General features: G+C 39.6%; 1 long non-coding RNA gene across 2 annotated transcripts in view; it reads right to left on the minus strand.

Moving 5' to 3' along the window:
• Positions 1–17,298: 17,298 nt before the first annotated feature.
• LOC133066788 (uncharacterized) overlaps positions 17,299–26,410 on the minus strand; it is a 201,248-nt gene continuing 192,136 nt past the window's right edge. For both annotated transcript variants that reach the window (XR_009695203.1, XR_009695204.1), the window contains exon 4: positions 17,299–22,445. This is a non-coding gene — a long non-coding RNA (uncharacterized LOC133066788). The remainder of the gene's footprint in view (positions 22,446–26,410) is intronic.

Consider the following 26,410-nt stretch of genomic DNA (forward strand, 5'->3'; position numbering starts at 1 on the left):
CTATAAAACTCCTAGAGAAGAACATAGGCAAAACACTCTCCGACATAAATCACAGCAAGATCCTCTATGACCCACCTCCCAGAATATTGGAAATAAAAGCAAAACTAAACAAATGGGACCTAATGAAACTTAAAAGCTTTTGCACTACAAAGGAAACTATAAGTAAGGTGAAAAGACAGCCCTCAGATTGGGAGAAAATAATAGCAAATGAAGAAACAGACAAAGGATTAATCTCAAAAATACACAAGCAACTCCTGAAGCTCAATTCCGGAAAAATAAATGACCCAATCAAAAAATGGGCCAAAGAACTAAACAGACATTTCTCCAAAGAAGACATACAGATGGCTAACAAACACATGAAAAGATGCTCAACATCACTCATTATTCGAGAAATGCAAATCAAAACCACAATGAGGTACCATTACACGCCAGTCAGGATGGCTGCTATCCAAAAGTCTACAAGCAATAAATGCTGGAGAGGGTGTGGAGAAAAGGGAACCCTCTTACACTGTTGGTGGGAATGCAAACGAGTACAGCCACTATGGAAAACAGTGTGGAGATTTCTTAAAAAACTGGAAATAGAACTGCCATATGACCCAGCAATCCCACTTCTGGGCATACACACTGAGGAAACCAGATCTGAAAGAGACACGTGCACCCCAGTGTTCATCGCAGCACTGTTTATAATAGCCAGGACATGGAAGCAACCTAGATGCCCATCAGCAGATGAATGGATGAGGAAGCTGTGGTACATATACACCATGGAGTATTACTCAGCTGTTAAAAAGAATTCATTTGAATCAGTTCTAATGAGATGGATGAAGCTGGAGCCCATTATACAGAGTGAAGTAAGCCAGAAAGATAAAGAACATTACAGCATACTAACACATATATATGGAATTTGGAAAGATAGTAACGATAACCCTATATGCAAAATGGAAAAAGAGACACAGAAATACAGAACAGACTTTTGAACTCTGTGGGAGAAGGTGAGGGTGGGATGTTTAGAAAGAACAGCATGTGTATTATCTAGGGTGAAGCAGATCACCAGCCCAGGTGGGATGCCTGAGACAAGTGCTTGGGCCTGGTGCACTGGGAAGACCCGGAGGAATTGGGTGGAGAGGGAGGTGGGAGGGGGGATCGGGATGGGGAATACGTGTAAATCTATGGCTGATTCATGTCAATGTATGACAAAAGCCACTAAAATGTTGTGAAGTAATTAGCGTCGAACTAATAAAAAAAAATTTTTTTTTAATTTAAAAAAAAAGATCTTTCTCTAGGTTATAAGGTTAGAAATTAATAGGGGAGGAACCAGAATTAAAGTATTATTTTGTTTCAAGTATCTTATTTTTATTAAAAATTTAATAAATTTGCATGATAAAATTAAAAAAGTAAATACATTACTGCAGATACCTACAGGGAAGAGACAGATGGAAAGGAATGAAAGATTAGAGAAGAAGGGAAAAAATATAATAATAGAGGGTACTCACTTAAGTTACTAGTAACAATGTGCTCAGAATAGCATGCCTGGGACCCTATAGGATAAATACATTGAATGGTATGGATTTGATGAAACAGGGTAGAAGCTACATCTCAGAATGGAGGGTCAACAATCTATGTACTATAACATCAAAATGATCTCACACATTTATAGCCTACATTTATTTATATACATATAAAAAATTACTTGAAGATACACTCTAAATTTTCAATATAAGCAAGTCTAAATAATTTCATTTTTCACTATGGTGCATACATTGTTTAGATTAAAAATTAAGAAAAAGAGGGGCTGCAATACATTGAGAAAAACTCAATTTGCTCTCTTATTTGCAAAGTAAAAAACCACACACAAATAGGGAAAAGAATGCCTGAAGGAAACATAGGTTAAGATTTTAACATGTGGAGTGCCTACAATCTTATTTTAAAACTTGACTTTCTCTGCATGTTTTAAGAAAATAACTCCGAAAACACAAGAAGAGGCTTAGAGAGCAGCTGTCATGGGGCAGCCATTCAAGACATTGGTTTGGGCTTCTATAAGCCCTGTAAAATTTGGGTGTCTTAGGATCTGAAGGTTACTGGATTTTTTCATTAATGAAAGTCTAGCCCACCAGCACTATGAAGTTTCTACTATGTGAAAGGAAAATACTGCTTAACTGAATCCATCATTGAATTGGAGAAAACCTAGAACTCCAGTGGAAAAACGGTTTTATTGATTCCCCATGTTTGCCACTGAGCTACCAGCCCAGCTCTCATGATATCACACAGGAAGTCCAGCAAGGCAGAGGATTTGCTTTGTTGTGTGATAGTTGCAGCCAGATCTTCCTGTCTAGATGAAGAGTCCATCCAAAGCCCAGGAAAACTAAACAAAGGGTAAGCTGCAACTAATTTCTGTGGGTCATCAGGATGGCTTTTTGCTTTAATTGCAATTATATTACAAACGTTCAGCACTAAATAGGGAAATAATACAAAGACACTAACTTAAGCAATACTCAGACAGCTGACAGATCCTATATACACTGTACATTGAGTAGAGAAAACAATTAAGGGCTTTAAAGAGAAGAAGCCATTGTTTCATGGCACAAAGACAAAATGGGTAAATCCTTCCTTTTCTTTCTCCTCTGGGCACTACCTCAGGCATTCACGAATCATTCTGAAAGATTTCCAGTAAAACTTTATTCCATATTTCCAAAGGAAAGACTGCTTACAACACGAGAACTGTACACTAAGTTTAGAACATCAAAATAGAAAATTAAAGCCAAATAAAATTATATGTGCAAATACATTCATTTTAACAGTTAAAACTAAGTTGTTGGGATTTCCCATTTAATTTTCAGGGGACCGGAGCATTCACAACTCATTTCACAATCATCTAACTCTCATGAGGCATAAAGGGATGGGAGAGGAATTTTTACAGAAAGGTCTAAAAAGTGCAATGACTTTAACCTGTAAATCAGCTTTAGTAAATAATATGGTAATAAAAATAAATTTTCCAAATAAGAACTCTTGGTTAATCCTAGTTCAAGTACAGGGTATTGAAGAGAATCTATTTAAATAGCTATGTTTATGATAAGCAATTTTAGTGTTTCAAAATTTGCTCTTTTCAATGGACAGTTCTGTGATTAAGGCTTAGAATGAATTTATTCTAATTAGCTTTTCTGTCAGCATAACCTTGAGGGATTTTCTTTTTCTATTTTTTTCTTAGCATGAGGTCCTGCTACAGCAAAACTAAATTTGGTGAGATTCGGGGATTCAGCTGTGCTTTTCCTTGAAATTTGATCATTTAAAGTCAAACCAAATGGAAAATCAGCAGCTTTCCAAAAGCAGAGACACTCATATGTTGAAACATGGTTTTCTAATTCCAAAGACAAATTAACCTACTGATTCAAAGCAAGTCAGGCCTTGGCCCAGCTCTCTATTGTACTGATGATTCTTGCTGCCTGCGTGATTTCAATGAAAGCATAATTGGTGATATATTACAGCTGACAGCCCTATGGGTGTGGCCTTCAGATTACGGCCAGCGTGGGGTCATCTCAAGGCCAGGAGGGGGATGTCATCCTCATGAAACGAAGAGTCATCACAATATTTATACAGTTATCATGGTACATTGAAATCAGATCCTCTCCAACAACACTGTAAGACGTTTAATCACCAGGAAAGTCGTCACTCAGGCAGAAGATGACTAGGCAAAACAATCTGCGTGCACAGCTCTTAGAGCACCCACTGAGTAGAAGGTTCTGGGGCATGGCTTTGGCTATTGAAAGGTTGTCTCTGAATCACGCAAAGACACTGGGGCTCTTGGCCTCCGGAGGAGGAGAATTCAATCTGGGGCCAGAGACGAGGCTGGATCGCTCAGAGCTTTTGTGCAATAAAGTTTTATTAAAGTATAAAGGAGATAGAGAAAGCTTCTGACATAGACATCAGAAGGGGGCAGAGAGAGTACCCCCTTGCTAGCGTTAGCCATGGAGTTATATGCTCTCCAATGAATCCAAAGAATGTCTGGAGGTTGTAAAGACCTCACCAGACCTACTCCCATAATTTACATTTTAAAATAACAGAGTTGGCCGGAAGGTTTAATCCAAAGACTGTCCTCAGGCAAGATACATCATTGTTGTATAATCCTAAGGAATGTGGAGGAAAACAGTAAAAAGGTTTGTCCTTTCTTCCTCCTTGAATATTCCAGACCTCTCTCTCCTTGGGGACCCCTAGACTTCTTATCAACCTGCCTAGGAAATGACTCTCTCACTGTCACGCCTTCTGAGGCTGCTTTATGGTGCTGATTCCGGGGATGCTGCAGAAATCGTCATTTTAATTCGAAGACAACCTGATGGGGCCTAAAAACAAATTGATACACTTTCAGCTGATTTTGTTACCCAGTGATATGTGGAACAGATATGCTCATCTTATCCTTAAAACCTCAGCAAACCCTTTACAGATGCATAGAGTGGAGCTCAGGAACTGATGGTAGTAAAAATAAGTGATGCTGGGGGCAGGGAGTTGGGAGGGGGGTGGACAGGGACCAGCAAATATTAAGGCACTGTTCTCCATGCTTGCAGAGAGAAATGCTTCTTTTCTTATGCAGTATGCATTCTAGGTGGGAGTGCCAGAGATGAAACAAAAACAACTATCAGTAATATCAGGTGGTTTCAGTGCTATGAAATAGAGAACCCCTGGGGGCAGTAATTTGCCAGGTAGAGCCAGAAGGCAGTGGAGAAAACAGGTAAGGAAGACAGTGCTATGGGTGTGACAGGGAGGAAGAAGAGAGTTATCTCAGGGCATTGAAGCTTAGGCATCACTGCCAACTGGGGCCAGATAATTCTGGGTCACAGAGGGCTGGTCTGTGTCCTGTATGATGTGAGCAGTGTTTCTGGCCTCTCCCCAGGAACATGCCAGTAGCACACCCCATCTGTGACAACCAAAAACTTTAACATACCTAAAAAAAGAATTTTTGATTATCCTTCTGAAATCTGTTCTTTACCTAGTCTTCCTCGTCTTTATACATGAACACCATTCACTCAGTTGTTAAGCCCAAACCTAGTTATAATCCTTCATTTCTCAGTTGCCCTCCACCTCTGGAATGTACTGTGGTCACTTTGATTTGTCTCCACTGCTATGACCCTAGCCCAAGTCTCCAGCATCTTTGCATGTAGATCTCTTCAGTAGCCTCCTACCAGTCTCCCTGGGTCCTCCCAGGCTCCCTGCCCTGAAATCTGTTCTCTGCTTAGCAGCTGAATTGGTCTTTTTGAATAGCATTCTTTTTTTAGGTATGTTAAAGTTTCAGATGCCTATGAAACCTCTAAATGAAGTTGTCCAACAGGTTCCAGCTGGGAACGTGAGACTAGAGATCTGAACAAATTTGATAATCACCAGCATTATAACACAGAAACAACTGACATCCAGAGTGTATGTTTACATAGGTAATCAACACAGGACAAGCTACCAACCACTTAAATCAATGTATATGCTCACTTTCTAAAGATGGACTTACATATTTCATGGCCTGCCTCCCATAACCTTCCATGTATTCCCTACATTTGACAAAGATTAGCCTCGTTTAATTTCAATTAACAAACAGACTGACCTTTACACTTTGTTTTTTACTGAAAAATCTTGAGCAAATACTCCTGTGTACTTTTTAAGGATTTTGTTATAATGCAAAACTGAATGCAAATCTATTAGGCACTGGGGTGGGGACAGGGGCATGGAAAGAAAGTCATAGCTCTTTGGGTAACAATATGATTCCTTATTCTTAGTCCCAGACAGCCCAAGATCCCACAATTAAATACTATCTATTTTTTAAATATTCAATGAATTTTGTCATCATTTCATTTACTATTATTAAATTCTTATTGGTCTTGAGGGATAGGTGTTACTCTGTTAGATTCAAACCTGGTTCTAAAAGGTGTTAGTAAATACTATTAATAATAAATGAAATCTTATATTTAAATAACACATTGTGGTTTTCAAGGCATTTCCTATACTGATAAGATTTTATTTTCACCACAGTTTATGACATAGGAAGGGCAGATATTAGTACACCAATTTTAAAATAAGGACACTATTGTTTAGTTAGATTAAATGATTTGCCCTTTGTCCTAGAGTTGGTAAACGTTAGGAAAAGGATTGGAACACTAGTGTTTTGACAACTAATTCAGTACTGAGAGAGTAGAAAGTGTTCTGCCAGCACATTATGATACTATAACTCACTATATATGATACCAAAAGTGAACTCTTGTTTGACTTTTTCCTAAAGATGATTTGAGCTTGTTCCTCAACCCAAACATATTTTCCCATGTTTCTTCTCTGTAATCTAATTTTCTATGCTTGATAAAATTTGTGTGTCTGCCTCCCATGTTCAACATGCTATCTATCTGTCTGTTTTCTTGGGTTGTGTTTATACTAGCCGACAACCTTTCCCCAGGACTGCCGTTCTGGCATCCTAACTTCTCCCTAATTACTTCAATGCCATTATGACCAAAACAGTGGCACAGACTCCACAAATTGAATTATATTTTCTCCTTTTCCATGCTTAGTGAGTTTATTCTAACTTTGCTCTCCCATTTTCCCAACTTAAATATCTCATTCTGCATTGACAAAATTTTTTCCTTACTAATTTTACATCTAATAAATGATATTGTGGAAAATTACATAAAAGTACAAAGAAGAAAATATAAATTACCAACATACCCACTAATCAAATATCAGTAAAATGTGATTGCCTGATTGCTTTTGCTGTCTTTTGAATCAAATGTTTACTAACCTTTTGAATTCTTTCTTGTTAATAGGAAAGGGATTCAAGTCTATGAATTTTACTCAAAGTTTTAATACAACTTTAGCCATATCCCATCACCTTGGGGGAAAAATAGTAAAAATGAACTCAGAGAGGCAACATGACAGGATGTGTAGGGCCTTGGAGGCCATTGAGAAAACTTTGGCTTTTACTAAGATGAAAATAGAGAGCCATGGAGAGTTTTAGGCAAAGCAGTAGCATAATTTACCTTAAAGACTCAACTGAACTGCAAAGTAAAAAGTGCCTATTTAGGAATGTGAATAATGCCACAGAAGTACAAAAATCCTATAAAAATTAATACGCAATTTTGCCTTCCCCATCTGTAAGTACTGAGCCCTGTGATTTAACAGAAACATGTTTTATTCCCCATAATTGCAATAACCAAAATGTAATAAACATTTAAATAAATATTAGTTATTACATTTTCACCTCATCCTAGCATATTATAATAATAAAGTATAGACTACCAAGTCTTACATAATGAGTACCCAATAAATAAATACTTGTTGGTTTAAAAGTGAAAAAGAAAGAAAGGGAAGAAGAGGGATGGATCGAGAGTGAGAAAGACAAGAGAGAGGACAGGAAAGCCATTTAGTACACCTACTTCTACAAAAAGGAAACACACATACTGTTTAGGACAAATACTTAGGCTAACACATCTCAACTAATTTCAAATTTTAGAGAACATATAATATGATGAGCCTATAATTTAAAAACAAAGAACAGAGAAATGTTTTATTTCTTAAAATTGCTATTAAAAGCTGAGCTTGTATCTGTTCTTATAGAGGACAGATTACTGTGAGAAACTAAGATGGTGCAGGATGTACATAGAGCTGGCTTTCTTCCCTAGATCAATGCAGAACAACAAATAAAATACTAATTTGCACATCTGGGCTTGGTTTTGTTATTAGTGTTTGAAACAATTTCAATTTTTATATTGATGATTGTTTAATCACAGGATTTAGTGAGTATTAAGAAGAACTACTTCATGCACTTACAAAGTGGAATAAGATTTGCTTCTCTATAACTGTGTTTCGCAGCTCAAGATACTATGGGAAGTGGATTGGTGTGTAAATTTGCTCTCCCCATGTGAAGCAAACATGTTAGGCTTCTAGGACTTCATGATCTAAAACCACCAAAAGAGAAGAGGGATACTTGAACAGCAGGTTACAGCAGGAATGTACTTTTGTGTGAATCCCCACTTATATTTTTCTAATGGTTTACATATCAAATATATCCCATCTACATGTCAAAGTTTTCATTTTCTAATACAAATTCCACCCAGAGCCTCAATGCCAAGCTGTGTTCTCTGTCTTTATTTGTCAATGCCAGATAACAGATCTAGCAGTAACAATTCATCTGACAGTTTTGTGATGAAAATGGGAGGCACAACTGGATACAGATAGCTCTGCCATCACTGCGTTATCATTCCTGCAACTCTAACCATAAAATTCACCTCTTGTGGATTAAATGTCTGGACCACAGCTTTATTTGGGACTTCTTTCTTTCCATGCATAGGACTGACTTAGTAAGTCTCAGAAGGGCACAATGTAATTTACTGTTATCACATAATATATAATTACAAGAGAATATAAATTACTGAATTTGTTGTAGACTAGAGTGGGCTTTGGGCTTCACAGGTGGTGCTAGTGGTAAAGAACCTGCCTGCCAATGCAGGAGACATGAGAGTCATGGGTTTGATCCCTGGATCGGGAAGATCCCCTGGAGGAAGCATGGCATCCCAGTCCTATAGTACTCTTGCCTGGAGAATCCCATGGACAGAGGAGCCTGGTGGGCTGCAGTCCATGGGGTCGCAGAACTGGACACGACTGAAGTGACTGAGCATGCAGACAGAGAATGGGCTTCCCTGGTGGTTCTGATGACGAAGAGTCTGCCTGCAATGCAAGAGACTCAGGCTTGATTCCTGGGTCAGAAAGATCCCCTGGAGAAGAAATAGCTACCCACTCCATCATTCTTGCCTAGAGAAGTCAATGGACAGAAGAGCCTGGCAGGCTACAGTCCATGGGGTTTCAAAGAGTCAAACATGTCTGAGTGACTAACACTTTCACTTTCAGAGTGATATTATATTTTTCATTTCCTTAAATTCAATTATCTTCAGCTAGTGAAATTAATGGTTAAAATGCCCATTTACCTCCCTGAATTTTCTTTCCAGATACCAACAAAAAATGACAATCATTTTAAAAAGTTCCTGACATGGAAGCATTTTAAATGTTTACAAATATAGACTGAATAAAAAATACTTGCCACTTTTCTATAAGAGTTTAAGTTAAATCATCTTTTTTTCTATAATCAGAGTTCTCACAGGGAATATCACAAAGGGTCAATGTATGGGAATTAATTGTCTCCTGTTTTTATTATGAGGGATAGGTTAGCAGAGTGTCCTCACAACAAAAAAGACCTTAAGAACTGAAAAATTCAGAAGGACCCACATACTTATCATAACTGGTTTTCTCCATGAAAAGAAATTTGAAGTAAATTATAAATGGTATCAAAATTAAAATTCAAAAAATATGAAAGGTGCTAAGGATAAGAACATTGCCACGTGTGGGTCTAGTGCAGGCTAAGTTGCTTTAGTCATGTCCAACTCTTTGCAACCCTATGGAGTGTAGCCTTCCAGGCTCCTCTGTGCATGGGACTCTCCAGGCAAGCCTACTGGAGTGGGCTGCCATCCCCTCCTCCAGGGGCTCTTCCTGGTCCAGGGATCAAACCTGTGTCTCTTATGTCTCCTGCATTGGCAGGAGGGTTCTTTACCACTAGCACACCTGGGAAGTTTTTGTGGGTCTCAGCATGATGCTATTTGGCACCATCAAAGCCCCAGGCTGGGGAGCTGAGGAACCTGGCCTCTGGGACTGTAAGAAACGCAAAGTTCTCCCAGGAGATGAGCCCTCTGATCGCTAACTCTTGAAAAGAAAGCCCATGAGGAACGAACCTTGTCTATCTTGTTCACTGCCAGAATACATTAGTGTACCCAGGTTTCTAAAATACAAGTTTCCAAATATTAAATTATAATTTTTAATAAGTCCATATATAGCTCCTGTTGGGCATCCCCCAAATGGCCTCCCATCACCCAGCCCCTTCTTGGTCCTGGATACTTCAGGAAGGTATCACCTGGCAGCAGGCATCACTTGGCAGAGAAGAGCATCTCCGGAATGCTACTTTATCACCATCAGTGTCAGTTCTGATTAGCACTGCAGCGACACTGGTTCCTTATTCTAGAAACCATCCCCTTACCCACTGTTCTGAGTACCTCCAGTGTGCAGAGTGGTGTCTGCCATACAGATGCTACTTGATGAGTTTTTCTGAGTAAAATGATGAATAAGGACCTATTTACTTTCTTTATTTTGTATTTTTTAGTTATGCGTTTCCCCAGAAACATTACCTCTTCACTAGTTCAACCCAACAAAACCCAATTATCTGCATGGGTATTATCCACATTTCCAATGCCATCCATCCAGACAAACCCCGAGTAAGCATCCACTATGTGGCAGAAATCCTTCTGGACCTTGGACCAATCCTCCAGGAGTCTGAGGGAGACAGAGATGTGTTTGGACTTCTTCCCCAAAGTACAGATCACATAAATAATTCGCAAGTAGGAGAGAAAATGAGATGTCAAAGAGATTAAATGGGTCATAAGTGTGCTGCTATTCTTCAGGCTCAATTTGACTTCTTTTTGGCTTTAGTCATAGGGTCTAAAAGTTATTTTTATGACAAGCTAAAGACATAAAAATAGGTACAACCATATGACAGGTCAGATTATATAAGCTTGAGGAGACCTCTAGACATACATGTAGAATCCAAACTCAAAATAATTTATACTCATTGCCTAGCTACTCTGTGCCAAGCTCTGTGCTAAGACATAGCCAAACAACCTTTCATTCAGTGTCCAAAACCATCCCATGAACAAATTCTAGTCTTCACCCTCTTTTACACATAACATAACTTAGTTGTGGGAACTCAAATAATTTGCCAAAAGGTACACAGCTGATAGGAGGCAAGGACAAAATGTAATCTCCTTTCTTTCTGCCTCCAGAGTTTGGGTGAAAGCACTGCACCATCTGCCTTGTAAAGATGTAAATCTAGTACATTAAGCTTCTCTGAAATTGTAAATTTCATGCTAGAATAGCCAGTATTTAAACTAGAGCAGATCTTAAACCTTTTGGCCACTTTAATTTTCTTCCCAGCTTATGAGTTGGTACAAGTTGCTATAGCAACACGCTGCAGCCTTTTTCTTCTGCTCTTTGCTCATCAGCCTCTTCTCTCTGACTCTGCCATCCAGTCTGGTGTGGCCCTGTAAGTGACTGAAACTCCCACAGCAGACTGGCTAGGGTCTCTCTGGTCACATTTCAAGCAGACGTGCATTTGCTTGTTGAACCTCCTCACTTCACCCACTCAGAGCCTTGTTCTTCTCTCTGTTCATCTGATGCCCTTGACTACTGGTCTGATACAGATTACTGTGTCCATATACTGACCCTACTTACCATTAGAGCTTGATTTATAGTCTAGTGTTTCTATATCTCTGAAAATGATCTCTCACAGAACTTTCCTAAAGGATATAGATGTGCCTCTTTTGTTTGACTCTGGACATTCAAGGACAAACTTCAGAGAGGATTGAGATATTCTCTTTCTTGTCTTTTTAATATCCAAAATACCTAGACTTTTTATTTTAAAAAAACCACACTCAATTACATGCCAAGATGCTCCTGTGTACCACATATCTTGCATCCTTCAGAGGACCCAGCCTGGCCTTTTGCACCTAGTGGAAGTGAAAGTGCTGTTCGCTCAGTCATTACTGACTCTTTGCGACCACGGAAGTACATAAATAAGTTAATAAGTAAATGAATGGATATAGATATAGACTAGAGAAGAGCTGGTATTCTGCATAGGTGAAGGAGAATCTAATTTAAGAGGTACAACTTATTTCTTTCCTTCTATACAGAGTATCTAAGAAATATTTGATCATTAAGATTACCAGCATTACTTGAAGTTACAATATCGTTTTATAATATTTGTATTTCAATACAAATATAAAACAATACAATATTGTTTTATAATATTTGTATTTACAATACAAATATAAAACAATACAATATTGTTTTATAACTTGGTTTACAATATTGTTACTATATTAGCTACAGTTTGTAAGACACCTACTGTATATCAGACACTAACCTGGGTACTCTTTATCATTTTTAAGTAAATAGCTCCAAAAATATGGAAGAAAAGTACTAGTATCCTTTTTTTTTTATGGGTGTGAAAAGGTAGATTAGGCAGGTTCAGAGAGGTTAAGTAACTATGGATGATCTCTTAGGAAATAAGGAAGAGTGATGGATTTGATCCAATGTCCATTTAATTCCAAAAGTAAGATTTTACTTTCTCCTATACTGCCTCATTATTGAGGGAGTCATAAGAATATTCCCCTTAAAATCTGCAGCTGTTTTCAGGAGATGAAGAATTAGCATGTTGTCTTTAATCTATTACCATAGACTAGGTGACAAGACCATCAAGCTATCACCTAGCAGAAAGAACAACCTTGTATAAACAGAACTCAGGATAGGTTAATTTTGATGGGAGAAAAGGAAGTTTAAGAAGATTCAAACAGACAACTTCCCAGATTACCGGTGGGGGTGGGGGGGAGGCGGGAGGGGGACGGGTGAGTCTATATTTCAGTGCGCTATATGACCAGGGAATAAGATGAGGACACTAAACGACCAGAAGAGACATAGAACCAGAAGCCAAAAGAAGAAACTAATAGAAATTAGGGTGGAAAAGAAGGGATGGGTGCTGAAAACAAGATTTTCTTCTTCACAGTAGAGAAGGGGCAATTTCTAAGGTCTTCTTTTCCCATCTCTGACTCTGATTACAGGGATAGTGCTATTACTACAAAAGACAAAAAGGTAGGATAAGATAAGGGAAGTATAAGATATTTCACATTGAAATAACATCACCACTTAAAGTTACCTTATGATGGATGAGGGTATCATAAATTCAAGTCAAGCCACAGATTTACTCTAAAAATTAAAAGCATGCCCAGTTTGAATTAGGAGATAAATGGAATGTAACCATCCATAGGTATAAAAATGTAAGATTCTTCAGTAGTCAATAGTACTTTTAGATTTGAGTTCATTGGTAGAAAAAAAATTTAAATGGAAATGACAATCAGGTGCAAAAGTGGGCTCTAGGCTAAGGGCCATATTCCCACTTCAGATCCAAGGATCAGCATAAAGAGCCTTCTGAGCATAAGGACTGGTATGTCTTTAGCTGAAACACTTACTGCAAAAGTGAGTTCTTGGCTTCTGTTCCTCTCTGCTTACAGAATACATCTTTAAGGCAGAACCTTTCCATCTTAGGTGGTTAGAGAAGCTTAAGAAGTTTAAACATATGGGGAATACGTGTAAATCTATGGCTGATTCATATCAATGTATGACAAAACCCACAAAAAAAAAAGAAGTTTAAACATGTAACTTTCTCTGATATGAACTTAGGAATGTGCCCTAAAGTTGCTCTCAGAGAGTGGTCTTTCCATTTTTGTAAAAATTGTGCTCTTTTTGATTATTCTCCTGAACTATGTCCATGCATGAACAAAAGTCCTTTTAATTGTAAACATAGGCTTCCTGGTGGCTCAGATGGTAAAGAATCCACTTACAATGCAGGAGACCCAGGTTCGACCCCTGGAGAAGAGAATGGCTACCCTCCCAGTATTCTTGCCTGGAGAATTCCACGGACAGAGGAGCCTGGCTGGCTACAGCACACGGGGTTGGAAAGAGCTGGACACAACTGAGCAACTAACACTTTCACTTTTTCACTTTAAGACAGATAACCAGCCACTCAAACCAGGGCTAGCAAATACTATCACTCCAGGCTGATGCCCTCGGATCCTTTTGGCCATTTCTGCACCCCTTTTGTGCTGGCTTTCTTGTTGATTGTTTTCTGTGGCCTCATCAATGATCATTCTTTCAAAGACATTCTCCAGCTATTGAGTTGCACAATCAGGAAGCTGGACATGCTTGGGAGTTTGCATCCCTCTGAGCCTTGAACCAACGGCTGATGGTGCAGGGCAATGAAAGGCCAACTTTCTGATCTCAGGTCAAGAGAGCTCTGAGGTGAAGCTACCTTCCACACACTGAAATCACAACTTACTCTCCTCTTCTCTTACATTGCTTTCTCCACGTCCTTTCAACTTCTCTTGGGAGTACTTCCTCAGTCAATTACCTGCACATGAATTGTCGCTTCAGCATCAGTCTCAAGGGAACCTGACCTAAGACAGCAGCCCAAATGAAAAATGGCTGGAGTGGCCCGGGTAACACTGCAAGAGGTGATCACAGACACACACGAAGCACAGCCTCGTCTTGGGAACTGGAGCTCAAGAGCATTTGGGTACGAGAGCTTCTCTCTGCAACTGCAGCTCCATGGTTGCTATCGTGTGTTTGAGTGTGTGTGTGTATTTCTTTTAGAATCTTTCCCAGTCCCCTCATTGCAGACAGCCTTCTCAAACTTCAGGCAGCCTTGCCCAAGGACACAGGTCAGAAGTATAAGACTGGCCACCTGGGTGTACATTTTCATCAGAGGTATGCACACACACACACACATGCAAAATTTGTTTCAGTTCTAAAGTGCACAAATGAATTAAGCTGAAGGGGAACAGAAGATAGGTACAGATACACTGGCATATTACTATAAATATTTTACATGTGAAAATACACTGATTATATAATATGGAAAATGTTCATGAGAACTGAACATCAGAGCTTACTAGTTTACTAGCCTTTCACATAGGCATAGCTACTTTGTAGTCTAGAATAGAGGAATGAGAAATATGTTCTGTTTTAAAAAGTATTTGTGTGAAGGGAAAGTGAGTGAGAGGTTAACTGTGAACTGTTGCCTTCTCTTTCCTCCTTAAAGAGCATGAGTGAATATTCACATTTATCTTGGGCCTATCTTATGTTTTACGATACAGATAATTATTGAGGCAATTCAGAACCCTGTCTCCCAATCCTTCCCTCTTATCTTCTGCCAGGAGATGTGACAATGACCAATAGCAACATCTACCCTACGACTACGGTTTTCAAATCTTTCTGGCCCGTAGTAACAACACAACCTAATATATGCCCACAGGTGCACATATAAACAAAATGTAAACATAATCAAGACAAATAATTGTGAAATAATACTTGTTCTTCCTACCTCTGATACACTCTGTTTTCCATTGTTTTGTTATAACTGAGTCTATTTCATTTTAAAAAATGCTAGCAGCAAGCAACTAAATTGATTTCAGGGCCTATTAATGGGTTGCAACTAGTGCCTTGGGACATTAAGGGCCTGCTTCTAAAGGCTAATATTGCTAGAAGTATCACCTCTTTAAGTCATTATCACCCACTAACACCTTGTTATGCATCAGCTCGTTATTCAGGTAAGAAATGTGTTTTGAGCACCTGCTCCGTGCTTGTCATTTTGCTGACAGCCAAGAAACACACAAGCAGAAAAAAGCACCCGTCTTCACCTTTAAAATATCACCAGCAGGGTCCTTGGTTGCAAGCAGCAGGAGCCTATTCTGACTGATATAAGGAGCTATATACTATATAGTTATGAGAGTTTTATAGTTATAGATGATAAAGAGACAGACGGATAGACAGTAACTTTTCCAGAACCACCAGGAAAGAGAGAGAACCGCATAGAACGTTGCTAGCAGAAACATTTAAAAGGATTTCCCTGGTGGTCTAGCGGCTAAGACATTGAGCTCCCAATAGGGTGCCCGGTTCTGATCCCTGGCCAGGGAACAAGATCCCACATGCTGCAACTAAAAGTTCTCAGGTTGCACAAAGATCCCACATACTGCTACAAAGTTTGAAGATCCCCTGTGCTGTGACTAAGACCCAGTGAACCAAACAAAGAAATAAACTGAAACAAATAAATAAAAAGTGAATTAAACATTTAGATCCCTGCTCCTGGAGGTCGGGGCTCTATAGAAATGAAACCCAGAATAGGATGGAAGTGCAAGGACTATGAAAATGTCTGGTGCTATGGGGCCCTGGACTGGGGAGTCCTGGCTGCCAGAGATCTCTGTGAGGAAAGCTTCAAAGGAAAGGCAGAGTGGAGAGAGGAGAAGGTGTAAATGCCAAAGACTTCCTTTCTTGACAATTTTGTGATGGACTCCTCCTGTTCTGCCCCACCCTAAGATAATATGACATTCTAAGGCAGTAGTCTTCAAATTCTTTTGCCCAAATATCCCCTCAAAGAATTTTGCAAACTATCTACATGCCACAGATTTTTAACATCTAGAATTTTTATCATAAATTTAGATAGTTGAAAATGTTATGATTTCTGGCATATAATATACATGCTTTAAATATATTCCTCAAAATCTTGAAGCTTCAGATTTAGCTATTTTAATTTATAGAAACTGTATACCCTTAAAAGGAAAATGGCAAAGTTCTTAGTTTCAAATTAGGCAAAACAGACCATTTTTGTCAGGAAAAAAAAAGTCTGAATTTATATTTAATTGAAATGCATATATTAATCTGTGTCTCTGGGTTAATCAACTGATTCTGAATTCAAGTTCTAAAAGAAATGGAGAAGGAAGGTATGGAGTCTTCCCTTGAGTCTGAAGCCTGAAGCAAATAATGTGTTTCTCCTTTCAGATCTTTCCACTAGAAGTTTCTCTTTATTTTCCTCACATAATGCTTCCTTATGAGCTGTGAAGTCTCAAATTCTCCCTTTGACACCTTGATATATAAGTCTTGAGTCCTGAGCAAGGCATCATGGTCAAATTTAGGATCAGTAAAGTGGAGGGAGGCAACTGTAAAAAGGGAACAGAGAACCCATAGACCACAGGCTCATTCTCAGGTGGCCCGTTTAAGAATGAACAAATGTAGAGGTTAAAACACAGAAGTTTATTCCTTAAAATGAACCCAGCTTACATAGTCACTGAAAAATCTCACTGGAGCATGTATTCCAGTTAAAAACAAACAAACAAAACTTATTCTAGAGCTATATCTTATGCAGAACTCTTTATATGCATATTTTCATTTATAAGTGTATTTTCCATTACAGAGAGAGAGATAAATGACAGACAGACATAGATGTTCTTATCAAGAGTTCGAGCCAATCAGGGCCAATATGGTAGAGGTGCTCCCACCATCTACACAACAAAAGGAAAAGGAACATTCAGCAAATGGTACTAACATTTTATATTACACATTTATTTCTGTCTTTGCCAGCAGCTTAACTTTCTTAGGGGGCCCTACAATGCCTTTGGTTCCAAATTAATCTTGACAAAATATTATATGTAATTGTGAAATAATATGAATATTTTATGAAGTGCTATGGTATTTAGAGCAAATATATGATCCAAAGAAAGGCAAACAGAAGGATACTAAGGAATTTTGCCCATCCATTTTCAAAGGGGAAAGCCAATGGGTTAGGGAGTCCCTGAGTCTCCACTCCCCACACCCCCAACCCCACCCCCCATGAAATCAGCCTGAGAGCCTCTGGAGCCAACTTCTGTCACCACCTCTGCAGAGGCCTGGCCTCCAGTAAGGGACTTTCCTCACCACATCTAAGGAGCTGGTTACAAAGTGTTAATCACTCAGTCCTGTCCAACTCTTTGTGAGTTACCCCATGGACTTTAGCCCACCAGGCTGCTCTGTCTATGGAAATCTCCAGGCAAAAATACTAGAGTGGGTTGCCATTCCCTTCACCAGAGGATCTTCCTGACCCAGGGATTGAACCCAGGTCTCCTGCATTGCAGGCTGATTCTTTACCTGGGAGCTTCAGCTGGTAAGGAAGAGCTTGAGCTGGCCACAAATATTTAGACACTTTGAAGTTAGATTCCCCAATCACTGTCAGGTTGATTTTAAATAGAAATCTTCCTTTCTTTCTCTTAGCATGTGTGTGACTGACACAGCATTCTGTAGGAAATGAGAAATCTGCACACCAATCTTTATACATTTTCAGTTCAGGCAAAGTCTTTAAGGAATTAATTATGTGTCTTGGATCTGCTGTTATTCAATTTGTCAAGGCAATTTCTGTGTGCCAGACAGAGTTTTCCACTCCCAGTCATTCACTCGCCCCCTGAATGATGGGGAAGCAGAAGCCCTCAGAGCCCTTAAAGCCAAACAAGTGGAAGAAAGGCAGAAAGAGTGAGAGAAAGAGTGGAAAAACAAAAAACAAAAAACTACTAAATGCAAAGTATCTAATCAAATATCTTTGTACCTAAGCAAGTTTAGCCTTTCTCCCAAGAGAAGATTATTTCTACTCTTTCTTCTTTCTTCTGTTCCCCTGAATTTGTCTTGAGAAATTGTTGAGCAATTTTAAAAACTCCATGAAATGACTAAAACAGAGCACAGATGAAACATGACAACCTGCTGAGGAGATGTCCTTTGGGTGAGCGATGCTGAAATCACCCTGAATAGCTCTGCAGGGCTCAGGATAATAGAGAGGCAAGAGCAGAGCACTGGCCTGCAGCCCCAGTGGCCTGCTCAGTTTCTGACTGAGCAAGAGCAGTGGAAGAAAGGGAGGGTGTGAAAAGGCGGGGGAGCAAATGTACGACAATCCACGCAATACTAGACCTTGTAATACACATCCCCAAACTTCCCTTTAGATGTTAGACTCCCATAAGGACAATGACAAATTTACTCTATCAGTCACTAAGACAAAAGGAGAAGAAACAGTCCACTTCACCTCACCAACAATGATATGATTCCCTTGTCAGTGATGACTTTAATCTGACCCCTCTCTGCCACCAACACTGCATATTATTAAAGATGTGTTTTGAGATTATATTTTCTGAATTTTTACCCCTTTCAACTAGAATGAGCATTATATCAAGAGTTACTGAGGGGCTACCTGGGCTTGACCTTCTGTCTAAAGTATAATCCTTTACATTCCACACAAGAGGCGCTGTTGTCCTGCTCACAAGGCGTGGTAATTAGAAGACGGTCATGGAAGGAGGTCAAGGATCCAAAGTTAACTACCAGTTTATTGCCAACCCAGTAGTGTTTCCCCCTCTTTCTTGCAAAGGAAACTCAGTTTATTTCAGTGTCCACCTGAGGACAAGCTTCCTGATCCCTAGCCCAGGAACGCATCCCGATTTACGTAAGCCAGTCATGGCAAAGCCACTCCTCTTGCCTGTGATTTAAGTAGGTGATACAGTTCTGGTCAGGTAGTTAAGACAGGAAATCATTGAGGGCTTCCAGAAAAGGTTTCCTTACTCAAAAACCATGTCACAAGAAAGACAAAACCGTTTTTCCTGCTGGCTGTTGTGGTTGGATATGGCAGCCACTGCTTGCACAATCATCCGGCAACTCTGTGTGGGTCTAACTGGAGCACAAAGTCAAGGCACCAAACGTGGCAGAACAGAAGGTGGAGGGAATGCAGACCCTTGACAATGTCACAACTAAATAATTTAAATAATTCTGGCACTGCCCTATCTTGCCCCTTTCTCATGTCCTTATTATTTCAACCTTCTGTATTGGCTTTAAAATATGCTCCCATTCACTGATCTTCTTCCATAAATGACTGAAACCTAAATCTCCCCCCTTGATTTAGCAGACTTAGTGACTCACTTCTAAAAAATAGCATAGGGCGGAAGTGACAGTACACAACTTCAGAGACTAGAGCTTAAAAGGGCAAAGGCTTCCTCTTCACTTTCTCTCAGAGCACTCATAGCAGATGAGGCTGCCTGTGATGTCCTGAGGACACCCAAGCAGCTAAGGAGAGGCCTACATGGTGAGGAACGGGGTTCGTCTGCCAACAGACACATAGGTAAACCGTTCAGGAGCAGACCTTTCAAGCCCAGTCAAGCCTGAAGATGACAGAAGTCTCTGCCTATATCCTAACTGCAACTCCGTAAGAGACTCTTAGCCAGAACAATCCAGCTAAACCACTCCTGAAGTGCTGACTCATGCAAATGCTGATACAATATCATTGTTGTTTTAACCACTACTTTGTTGGAGAAATTGTTACAAAAGAGTGGATAACAAAGACGCTTTTTAAGATTTAGTTTAACCTTTTCAAAGGTATATTAATTGATAAAATGTTCTAAAAGTCTGCATTCTAAAGCCAGAGAATTACAGGGCCCTTCAGGCGTCCCCCGGATCATTTTCCTCTTCCTTTAAGAGGGTATACGATGCACTGTGAGACAAATAGATATCTCTCTTTCATATGACCTTCCAAAAAAGGAGATAATAGTTGTTCTAGGGCTTTACTTTCACAAGTCATCTGGTGAGAGGCCAAAATCCTCTAGCTATGATTAAACCAACTGCATCTTGAATCCTTAAACTGAGTAGTATTTCCCAAATTCCTTATAGGAAAAGTATCCTGAATAACATTAACAGATATTCTACCACAAAAAAAAAAAAAAGAGAGAGAGAGAGGGAAGCGATAGAGATTCAAAGCATATACGTAGTGTATTGAAGACTTTGGAGAAGTCTTTCCACAAAGAAATCTGTGTAACTTTCGTTTAAGTCATAGTTTCTCAAATTTAGGGTGACTATAGACAGTCCTCTAATGCTCCTTTCTTCCAACAAAAATAACTATGATAATTTCTTGAGACACAAATGTTCTTTAGGACACAGAGAAACATGAGTGTGGATGAGAAAGAGAGCATCACAATACACTGAATGAATGTATTAACATGAATGATCAAAATAATTCAACACTATACTCAAAATACCACAGCCATCCTACGGAGATACAGTCACATCCATTATCTGAGTAATTCAAAGTGTCTAAGTTTAGACTTAGATCTCAAGTCAGAAATGGGTATAAGAATTAGCAATGTGCAATGTGCAAAATAGGACTCAAAAAGATTAGCACTTTTCTCCAGAAGTCCAAACTTTCAGATTAGTTTCTTCCTTCCATTAAGCAATAAAATGTTGCTTTCTCCTTTAAATTTTTTTATTTTAACTTTTCAGGAGAATTTTTCCTCTCAAATATTTGGCAAAGGAAAAGGACTTCTTACAAAGATTGCTAAAATATTGATATCTGGTATATAAAACCCCAAATTCACATGCCAGTGCCTGCTAAAATGTCAAATAATTCACTAATGATGCAGCCACTAATGCCAAGGCTGGCAGTGTCAGTTCCTGGATTCTATCCTGTTAAGCCCCACGTCAGTTCAGTTCAGTCGCTCAGTCATGTCTGACTCTTTGCAACTCCATGGACTGCAGCACAACAGGCCTCCCTGTCCATCACCAACTCCAAGAGCCTACTCAAACTCATGTCCATTGAGTCAGTGATTTGGGTTAAGCCCCAAAGCCAAGTGAATAAAGCCTCACCCTCCTGAGTAAGCAGGAAGATCACTCACAGGAGTCAGTTAGGACTTCCTCTAACCAGACAAGGTCCCACGAGGTAAATGGTTCTGTCCTAGGGCTGGGCCAATCTTTCATGCCCAGAAGAACTCTGACTTCTCCTGATTATACCTTTGAAGGAATTTCTTTACCATTTAAAAATAAAATCACCAGCCCTTTAAAACTCTGTAGAAATGGGATCTATGGAAATGAATATATGCAAGCAGGTCCATGAGACCTGCTGGTCCACTTTCCCCCTCCACCCGTGGCTCTCCATCTTTGATACTTGTAGTTGGCCATCACGCTCGCCACTCAAGAAAGGGAGACTGCCTTTTTCAGTCTTGTCCCAGAGAGGATGTGAATGCTTTTCCTTAGTTCCATTAGTAGCAATTTCCATTTAGGAAAAGGAAGCCCAAAGAAAAGAAATGGGGTAATTACGGAGCAATCTTTGAGTGGTCAGTTTTCAAAAGGACTTCATTCAGGTGCTACAACTGCTGCAGTCCTAATGGTTGGTAAATCTGTTAGGACATTTCCCTGGTTTCTTCTATTAGTTAACCCATTAACTAGTTAATCCATTGCCTATAACCCTTTATCGAGAGAGGATATTACCGTCTTGGTCAAGGATGAAATGACTACATTCTTTCTCATCCATACCATCACTGCCAGTAGTCCAAGATCCGTTTTTTTCTGATATGAAAGATTCCTCATTTGCAGCTTTCCTAAATTCCCATATCCTGTTGGTCAGCCAATCCACGAAGGGCATTGCTCAATCCTAGAATTTCTAAGAACTTAAGAACACCTGCACCATTTTTTTTTCTTTTTGGCTTGCTTGAGGGAAAGATGGACATCACATCACATGGTAGACTGCATTCCTATATAGAAACCATGGCTACTAATCTAAAACTAGGGAGAACTGAGACGGTCTCAGAAACCAGAGGGTCCATGGAGTGGAGTCACACAGAACCTAAAAAGACCTAGGGTTTTTTAGACTGTTCTCCCCCCATGACATGAGCAGTTCGGAGGCTTCTCACTGACCCTCGGGAGGAGGAAGCTGTGGCTGTAGCTCATGGCAGGACCCGGCTCACACTGTCTACTTCCTTAGGCAACAGAGGTTTATCCCAGGCAAGAAGTGAATGGAAAATCTTCTGTAGGAACAAACAGCACGCCCCAAATGATGGTAGCAGTAACTTCAGCCAGACTTGTCTATACAGCTTTGGAGAGGCTGGAGAATATCTCACCCACACAGCCAGATACCGCTTGGTGTGTGGGAGTTACAGTCTTTGAGGAACACGTTCATTCAGGATGCAGACCCATGGTGAGGTGGGTGGATAGTAGGAGGATGAGAAGGCCACCTAGAAAAGAAAGAGTATTTTGTAGGATTCTTTTTGTAGTTTTAGTAATTATTTTTCTAGAAGAGAAATGTGGCTGTACAGCATTTTTTAAAACTAACCGATCACTCCCCATCACCTCCAATATTTCCCTACCTTCTCTATGCTTATAATTACATGGCAGGGAGATGACAGCAGAAAGCAAAGATAGAAAGAACTCTTCCAATCAGTCCCAAAGGCAGAAAGAGAGTAGCTGTTTACTGAGCCTTAGACAGCATCCCAGAAGAGTCCAAACCTCAGCACAGCTTGAACTAAGCAGACAACATCAATGAGCCAGGAGCGTTAGGAGCCAGTGCAAAGACTGAAAAAGCACCCAAGACCACCCTCGCTTCTGACACCTAATGCAAGGCTGGGGGTCCTCAAGTGCACTTCTGGCACCAGAGGCAAATTTTAGTTTCCCCAAGAACACTCTCAGGTTGAAATAATTCACTAAATTAAAAGGCAGCAAAGGGAAGAGGCACGTAGGTCAAGAGTATTCCATGTATGAGCTTCCAGTGGTCCTCTCCCAGTGGAGTCATGCAAACAGCACTTATTTCTCCCAACAAAGATATGTGACAATACACACTGTACAGAGTACTGCCAACCAGACAAGCTCCCTTTGGCCTTGGCAATCAGGGTTTTTCCTGGGGCTCGGTCATGTAGCTATGGTGGACAACCATATTGTGTGACCCAAGGATCCCAAAATAAGTCGCTCTCTCACCGCAGATTATTTGTCATGGCTGGTTTTTCTGGATGCTCTGCAAGGAGAGTTCATTCCCATCTCTCTTCAGTTTCTGGGGGTCACCTGTTTGCTTGCATCCCCTCCTCCAGCCTCAGAGCACGTCACTCCCTTCTCTGTTTCCATCATCACATCACTTTCAACTGTGACCCTTACTCTTCCAGAGTCTCTGTTACAAGGTTCCTTACCTAGGTAACCTTCCACCTCAAGATCTTAAACTTAATTACATTTGCCAAGCCCCTTCTGCCATATAAGGCAACATTCACAGTTTGCAAGGACTTGGCAGGGACATATTTGGGAGTCCGTTATTCAGTCTATTTCAGATGGGTTGTATGCCGAAAGAATCATAGATACCACAAAAATATAATGTATTTTACCTTCATTTTATCTTATTTATAGTAAGAGATTTGTTATGAATAGCAAATATTTGTTTCTCAGAAACATTTATAATATGGAGAAAACTTAAAATTTTCTTAATAGGACAAAAAATCCCTCCCTAAAGAGACATACATTATGTAGCATAAATGTTTTGATACCCTGGAATGCCAGTTGGCTTCAGAGAGTGAAAGGGCTAGGATAAAATATAATTAAGTAAGCCTGCATGAAAAAAGAGCTCATGGAGAGAATTAGAAGCTACTTGGTGGGGCGGATGGTGGGGCGGGGAGGTATGGTCAGTGGAGAAAACAAAATGATTAATGAGAATTTCCTGAGTGCTGAGTCTCGTGTACTCTGATGCTTGGGAAGATTTGAGGGCAGGAGAAGTGGGTGACAGAGGATGAGATGGTTGGATGGCATTACTGATTCAATGGACATGAGTTTCAGCAAACTCTGGGAGATGGTGAAGGACAGGGAAGCCTGGGGTGCTGCAGATCACGGGGTCGCAAACAGTAAGACACGACTTAGCAACAGAATAAAAACAACGGTCAATCCAACACTTTGTGGAAGAGCAAAACTAACTTTTTTTTTTTCCTTTTGTGATAAGAGTGCCTCTCCCAGGGATCAATTCCATAAGGCACTATCTTATCTTATCCTTACAAAAATAACTATATTAATTTAATCTCACAAAAGGCATTTTTCTTAATATTCTTCTGGTAATTATTTTAGGAAAAACTGCCAATATTTAAAAGCTTGTTTGTTAATAAAAGTTTACCCAGATGCTTACCATAAAATGTTTAATATCATTTCACATTTTTATTGAGAATTATACCAAATAACACTAAAATCAAAATGATTGACATTTACTTCAATTGTGGGTATTCTGAATTTTCTCACTTTAAAAAGTCTGATGAGATTTGCATTCCCATCTGATAAATGAGAGTCATGGTCACATGTGATGGAGTCATTGCTCAGATCCCCTGTGTGGGATAAAAACAGTCTCTAAAATAGGCTCTGTGGCTTTTCCTGATGTCTTGACCGCATTATTCTACATCTGCAGCCCTGCAGGTGTCTTCAATTCATTGCAAAGCAGTTTGTGCTATCAAACAACAGCAGTGTGCACTAAGATCACCTTGGAGACAGACTTCTACACTCAGATTTGGTTTTAAAAAAGAGAGAAAAATATTTTACTATGATTGCTCACATAATTAAGAGGCTGTACAGAGACGGGGTTAAGCACAGGGATTCAAGAGTCAAAATGCCTGGTGTCAGATCTGTGTTCACCGCTTAGTAACAGAAAATGTGAGGCAAGTTACTGGAACTTTTTTCCCTGAGTTTCCTCCACTGTAAAATGTGGATAAACACAGTGCTTTGTAGGGCTGGGGTGGGACTGTCAGTCACAGCACTAAGATCAAGACCGGGCGCCAGGCAGCACTCAGTAATGGGGCTAAAGTATCATCCTCCTCTCCTCCGACCTCACTTTCATCTCAGCACTAGCCTCTCGTGTCCTCCCTTCTCCTCTTCCCTGTCTTCAGCTTTAAACAAAGCTTTGACAATTGGGTCTCCTTTTGCAGCTCCACTCTTTCCCCAGCTGAATTCAATAACATATTAATAAAGCATCCTGCTATACTCTTCAATAATAATAAAAAAATAGTTAACATTTTTCGAGCATTCACTATGTTCCTGTTATGCATCCTTTTGTGAAACATACCCTACACCCCTAAGCAGTCTCCTCCCTGAACTCTGGAAACAGACTGCCATATTTTTCCTTGTGTCCTCTTCCTTTCTCTTAAAGGCTGGTTTTCCTTGGCATTCTTTCCCAGTCCCTTCTCTGTACAGTTTCCTTTGGGTGGTAAAGATTGCATATTTTCAGTAACCTACTATATGCTGATGATCTCAAAACTGTATCTCCAGCTTGAACTTCTCCCCAGAGTTCCAGAATCTGATGGATGTGCACTGAACACCTCAGCTTAGATGTCCCACTGTAGCACGAAGCCAACACAGGTGACCCGAGTTCATCGTCACACCAAACTCTTTCCCTTCTTGCATTCCTATCTAAGAAGCAGCAGCAGCATCCCCATCCCATCCCAAGATGTACTGTGATAAATACTGAGTTGAAAACATTAAGAGCATGAAAATGGGCTCTGCCCTCGTGGAACTTAGAATCTAACTGGAGGATACAGTAGAAGAAACAAGTAAATAGGCCATACTTAATTTTCTGTCTTTTTACTGTTATTACTTATATAATTAAGTGTACTCTTTTCTTGGGATTTTTTTCATTAGCTTCTTATAAAACTGACTATCATATTTTACCACACATACTTTCTTATTCAGTAATTTTTGTGCATTCACCAATTTATTACTTTTATTTATTTTTTTAATTATTTTTTTATTCAAGTTATTATTTTTAAATGATCAAGTCTAATGATCTTTTCTTCCATGAATTTTTGTCTACTACTAATTTACAGATATTTTCTCTATCAGGAGACCTTATGAATGCTCAACAGTTTTTTTATTTGTTTATGTTTCATTCTGTTCTATTAGGCATTTGTTATTGATGAAGTATTATTAAAAGTTAATTTATGAAGTTATCCAAAACTTAATAAACAGGTTGGATGAGAAACCAACCTGCCTAGTTGATGGAGATTGCCTAGATAGCAGTCTTTTTCATTTCTGAAATATTTGATACCGTCAATTTTTCTGTCTTAAAATTTGCATCTTCCTTGGTTTAGCAACAGAACTCTTAGGTTTCTTCCTACCTTTTCAGCTTTGACACCTCTCTCCTATTTTCTCATCCCTCTTCCTTTTTCCTTGTGGTTGTATTTGTTCCCACAGC

Source organism: Dama dama, chromosome 12, assembly GCF_033118175.1.
Source record: "Dama dama isolate Ldn47 chromosome 12, ASM3311817v1, whole genome shotgun sequence".
Classification (NCBI taxonomy): Eukaryota; Metazoa; Chordata; class Mammalia; order Artiodactyla; family Cervidae; genus Dama; species Dama dama.